This window comes from Cyprinus carpio, unplaced genomic scaffold (assembly GCF_018340385.1).
Source record: "Cyprinus carpio isolate SPL01 unplaced genomic scaffold, ASM1834038v1 S000001232, whole genome shotgun sequence".
NCBI classification, from domain to species: domain Eukaryota; kingdom Metazoa; phylum Chordata; class Actinopteri; order Cypriniformes; family Cyprinidae; genus Cyprinus; species Cyprinus carpio.
The window spans coordinates 14010-20483 of NW_024873949.1; the positions used below are offsets into that span (position 1 = coordinate 14010).

Sequence of the window (6474 nt, forward strand, 5' to 3'; positions counted from 1 at the left end):
TATAAGTCTGTGATCCAACCATTAAAAAGCAGAAGAAGAGGCATCACATGCAGTGTGGGTTGTTGGAGAAGGCGCTCAGGACAGTTGGGGACATTGTGGGTGAATCAGAGGTAAAAAATGATATAAATACTGTTCACTTTCTTGTAGACAGACCGATCATTTTGTGTCTTTACACATCAACGTCACTAGCCAGTAGGGTTTAATTTTGGTTTTGTTTGTGTATGTTTTTTGACTCTCAAACCTTGATTCTCATTCACTTCCATTATATCACTGACAGACTGCAATGGTTTGAGTTAAAAATCTTTGTTTGTGTTCTACTGAAGAAACAAAAGTCACCTACATCTTGGATGACCTGGGGGTAAAGCAGATAAACATCAAATTTTTCATTTTGGGTGAACAATTCCCTTTAACAAGCCAAGCCACTCATACTTTTCCAGTAAAGTCAAGAATATGCCATAGTGTGTGTGTGTGTGTGTGTGTGTGTGTGTCTGTCAAAGTCTTTTTCATATCGCTCAAATCATTCTGTATATATTTACCACAGAACATGCAGGTATTGTGTGTGCCTCTACTAAGATATCTGTTAACCTGTTTGATTTTTTTTTCTTAAATGAATGATTGCTTTGACAGGAAAACACATTAGATCACATTTTTTCCTCTTAACCCTCCTTTAGGACATGAACTCAGGCAACAAGGGAAAAAAATACTCATTGAATATTCATTAACTTGTGCCTAGGTGTGTACACGGCTCTTAACCACACTTGTTTATGACTTAAGGACTTGTAGCGCTGACCTTAGTTTAACACGGGCACCAGATACCAAATTAACCTCTAGCCTCCTCAGGGCTACCAATGCCCCTGCTAACAAGCAGAAACTGTCTGGATGCGCTGTGAAGTGCTTTATGATTCTGTCTCTCAGGTGCATGCCCTCCTCTGCCTGTGAACAAAAGGCAGGTTTTTTTTTTTTTTTTTACTCAGGATATTTTTGTATAGAGATTCAATACTCAATGTATAGAGCTTTGTATACATTTATCATGTATACACTGTATAGGCCTACTATATTTATTTGCGTATATATATATATATATATATATATATATATATATATATATATATATATATATATATATATATATATATAATATTATTATTATTATTATTATTATTATTTTACAGTATATACCAAGTATTATATTTTACAACTCTCATTCTATCTATCTATCTATCTATCTATCTATCTATCTATCTATCTATCTATCTATCTATCTATCTATCTATCTATCTATCTATCTATCTATCTATCTATCTATCTTTCTATCTATCTATCCGTCATTCAGTAGCGCACTCGTCTAATTTCCTACTAAAACCAAAAAGCGAAGCTTCTGTCTTCACTACCTTTGTCGTTTTGGCTCCTTTTCCTCTCCGCATTCTTTTTCAAAGCAGATGACATTATGTTACCTTTGCGGCTTCCGTACGCTGGGTTTTTATCGATGCATCTGATTGGCTGCGCGCTGTAAAACACCATAAGCGCTTCAGTTCATTGGTCAACAGTCACTCAGTCGAAACGTGCGGTAAACGTTACAAAGCGATAGAGAGTGAGTGACTTCTTTGTGTTCTTTAAATAAACAAGTGCATATGGCGTTGGTGGAGGGGTTAAATAAAATTACATTACGTGCCATGAGGACATGTATAACGAGTGTATTGTGTCCTACACTGGGTTGTAATGCTACCCAGGCTAAAGCTAGCCGCTTCATGCTAAACGCACAGCGTTTTTTGCCAAAACATAGATCGACGGTTTCATTAAAAAGAATGGGTTTAGTATATAGTTAGTGAATGATAAACTAATCTCACGGCGTTCTTCTCTCTATGGTTGTGTTAGTTTTTATTTTTTTTTGCGGCTAACGATGAAAGCCTGGGCACATTTCCTTAACATCTGTGATCATGTTATTTGCAGTGATTTATAATCTTCAACTTCTCTATATTTTCAGTAAAAATGAGTCTCCGGAAGCAGACACCAAGTGATTTCCTGAAGCAGATCATTGGGAGACCAGTGTTGGTGAAGCTGAACTCTGGTGTGGATTACAGAGGTAACGTTACATGTAGAAGCATCAGAAATGAGATTTAATAGACCAAGGTTGTAGATTTAGTTTAAAGTTGGTCGGGGACAACATACAAGGAGGCATGAAAATTAAAAAAAAACAAGAGACTTTGGTCATAATTCAGTAATTTTGGAATAAGAAAATGTAAAAAGGTGGTAAAAAGTATAATCCATTATAAAAATACCTATAGAGATATAAAGATGGAATTGAAATTCATTTTACTAAAGATTCTCAAAGAAAGAAACATCCACGCTACATCCCTCTTCGTTGAGAACCACTGTTCTAGAAAGTGTAGGCTCACCCCACATTTTTGTCAAAGAGTGATCGTTTTTCGATCTCCCACTGTTCCTGTTATACATCCACTGACAAAAATATTCACCTTAAATTTAAACACATGTTCAGCAGGTGCATAACTGTGGGAGGACCCTTTGCTTTCCCCATTTCATAGTGCAGATTATTATGTACAATATAAAAATATCACTCAGATGAGAATGTTAAGTTTTCTACTAGGTGCAAAAAAAAAAACAATAAAGTTACAATAGTCCTAATGTGTGCCTTGCCTTTAGGAGTCCTAAGGCTTGCCTTGACTTGGCTACATGAATATCGCCGTGGAACAGATAGCAGGAATATGTCCCCCCCCCCCCCCAATGGCCAGCTGAAGAACAAGTATGGAGACGCATTTCTCAGAGGAAACAATGGTATGTGTTGTCTGTATGTTTTTTCCAGTGCCTGTGCTCTTTCCTGAGTTGTCTTCATAGTGTTTTCAGCTTAAGCAGACCCAGTGTGTGTCGTTTCATAATCTGTCTGTGAGCATGTCTCAAACATTTTACTTTTTTATAGATGTTCTGCATATACCAACGTTCATTTTCTGTTTTTTTTTTTCGTCCTCTCTAGTGTTATACATCAGCACCCAGAAGAGGAAGATGTGAAGCCATTTTTACTAGTTTCTCTTTTATTCATTATTACATAAGAGTAAATTGTTTTACTGTCGAGTATTTGTAATCATTTGTTAGCCGACGATAATGTTCGATCAAGTTTGTTTCATGTTTTGTAACACAAAAATTTAATGGGTGTCATCTGCAGAGTGATGCAGTAAATTTGTTTTTCAACAATAGATTTTTGCATTTGCGTTTTCATGATTTATCTGTTCCCGAGATGCTTCTAAGAATATTTCTAAGTGGTGATGAATTCAGTGCTGATTAGCATTTTCAAGTCTGGAGGTTGTTCACGAGGCTCCTTTTATCTACATATTTCATATTCACTGCTTAAATATACCTGCTTTTTCACATCATTTAGTCTACTATACTTGCCCTCTAGTGCATGATAATGGTTCTTTGTTTTCAAATGAATCAATAGGTAGACCCTGATTGAACCCTGATCTGTTTGTTGTGCTGGTGTTGTCTGCCCCTTTCTAACCTTTCTGGCTACATTAGGAGGCTCTAATAAATTTACAAATGATCCTGGCACGAGTGACACTTCATTAGTGCTAAGGGAAAATATTGATAAACGCCATGGATGCACTCATTAGGTTCCAGACTTTTCTTGTGGAATGCAGTGCATGGACCATTCTCTTTTTTTTTTTTTTCTCTGTGTATCCACATTTATGCTCTTTCCCTCGATTTAGGTAGAAAAAAGGCTGCCAAGGTCCGGCCCTGGAAATGCAAGATGAAGGACACAGTATTGATTAAAACTATGCGTCCGTGGCTCCGGAGTGAGCGGGGAGAAAACTTTCAAGCAGGCGCTTGAAGGTATCATTATGGCGCCGCAGCAAATGGTTTCCTATTGTAATCAAAAACCAGAGCCCCTCTGACTTGGCCCAGCGGCTCTGCGCTCCTGAGATTAATTAAGCGCTTGTTGCACAGTAATGACCCAATGACTAAATAGTCTCTGTCTGATGAGGGCTGCTCTAATGACCTAGAGAGCAACAGCTTGCAACATCATAACTCACAACTAGTCTCTGTCTCATGAGTGTTTGTATAGTTTATTAGAGTGATGTTGCGTTTATTGTATGATATGCAATAATTATACAGATTTGATTACAAAATAGTAGATGTTGGGTCATAATGGGAGCTCAGATATTAGTGGTTGTCAGTCCTTGCCCTTTCACATAATGCTATTTTGGCTGTGAAAGAATATATGGCAGGTTTGCACTATTAAGCTTTAGCTTTTATTAGACTGGATTATTTTGCATTCATGTGTTTGTCCAGTGAGTTTAAAGGTCTGCAGCTCCACAGCAGCTGGACCCAGAGATTGCAACAGATCAGAGATTTGCCCCGATTCCCAAAAACTGTAGTGTAGTGTACAATAAAACATGTATTGCTTGCAACACCTTGAGAGTCAAAAGAAAAAGAAAGAAAGAAAATGACAAACTGAATTGTGATGCTAGTATTCGTAGTTCGTTACAGAATGATTGTACACTACTGTTCAAATATTTGGGGTCAGTACAGACAACAAAGTAATTTTAATAATAATTACAAAAATATTTCAGATAAATGCTGTTATGAATCTTCTATTCATCAAAAAACCTGGAAAAAAATATCACTGTTTACACAAAAATATTAAGTAAACAAAAAAAAAGACATCAGTAAGACATCAATCTTAAAAAAATGACTATGAATTTTGTATATAATAAATCATAAATAAAATATAGTATAATTGTTGATGAGGAGCTGGAAGTAAAAATGTATTGTATGCAGATGTGTATAATTATTATATAGCAGGTTTTCCTTTTACAGGTAAAATAGGGCTAAAAGAGTACGATTTAAACACATTGAAAGAAAAGTCCAAAATTATGAAACGTCCACGAGAAGAATACAATACTATAGAAATTACTAAATTAGGCATGGCCATTAAACAAGAAATGGTCATTGGGGCAGCAGGATCACACACACACACACACACACACACAATGGGTTTAGAAGACCATATATTAACTGCAAAAGAGTTTAAGAATTAAGGTGAAGAATTAGGTGTTGAATCAAGAATTAAAACCATTAGGAAGACTTTAGTCTCTAGTGCCACCTTTTTTCCAGATCTGCAATCTATCTGGAGTCTCCAGAATTTGCAAGGTGCCAGGGTTCTCAGAGGCTTTGTTAAGGTAATGAACTCCCAAAAATGACCCCCATTTAATAACGTATCATAAAATAAATGAAGACTGTTTTTTTACAAAAGATTTGTGGACGCTGAACATGCATAGCAGTTATTAAAATTGCTGTGGTTTGGAATTGGTAAATGTGCTTCAAAAACAAACAACAAACTAAAAAAAAAAATCAGAATATCGACTATAGCCTGATATTTATGCAGACTTATGATGACTTCTGGATAATCACGTGAACTCTGAATACTGGAGTAACAAGGGTTGATATAATCACAATCCTGATTTTATATGATCTCAAACATTTTTACACCGCCTATAACGGCTTTGAGTGATTGTTTTGGTAAACAATGGTTATACCTGAACTGTAATACGAGGGGTTCAAACTAAGCAGGAATAAAATGTTCCTCCCTGACCCCAGACGTAATACATTGACAATTTCCCCCAAAAGTTATTTACACAGCCAAGCAGCAGAAAGTATGTGTAAAGTGCAATGCCATAACACCAGTGTGTGAACTTGACTGAAGAGACTCTTCTCTGCCAGAGAAGATAGAAAGAAGGGATCAGCTTTCATTCAATTCCGTGCCCCCCATCTTATACAGCACATAGCATATGGTGGAAGCTGTGTTACATTGTATGCTTTTGTGTTTTAATTAATCTTAATATTTGTTTATTTTGACTTATGCCAGAAAACCCATGCATGATGATATAAATGTTTAATATTACACAATGTATCTACTATTTTTCTTCCCTGTCAGGTCACTATAATATAGCAAAAAGATGTGCTTAGTCGTGTGGTAATCCTGAATGAAACATGTGAGTCCTTTAAGCCTCCATAGCTTGTTGTTGACCACCATTCTACCCACTGAGACGCTATTTAGGACTCCAATACATCAACCTTGGCCTGGAATGTGCTCCCTGACCTTATTATCTGAAAGGAACTGTTGTGGATGATTTGTAAGAGTGGGTTGAATGATTTATCCGGACTAACCACATGGCAATGTGCAAAGCTGCTTGGCTGGAAAGAAGTGGCATTCATTTTAGTGAAAAATCAGCCTGGGGGGGGTGTTGTGGTGTGGGGTATGTTGGCCCTGACAGCAGCGCTTGCTAGTGTGATATATCGCCAGTGTGTTTGGGGGTGCCTCTTGTGGTGTTGTAAATTATACCTCTCTGATGATAACTGATTACTTTAAAACTTATACTTCGGATAAAGTGTGCTGGAGCCATGGGAGTCTGTTGATTGATTTGTAGAAATAGGTATCCTTTGGTCTGTATCATCCTTAAG

The 6474-nt window shown here is 36.8% G+C and overlaps 1 pseudogene; it reads left to right on the forward strand.

The window, feature by feature from the left end:
* The first annotated feature begins 1962 nt into the window (after positions 1–1962).
* On the forward strand, positions 1963–3033 carry LOC122143299 (annotated as a pseudogene).
* Positions 3034–6474: the final 3441 nt, after the last annotated feature.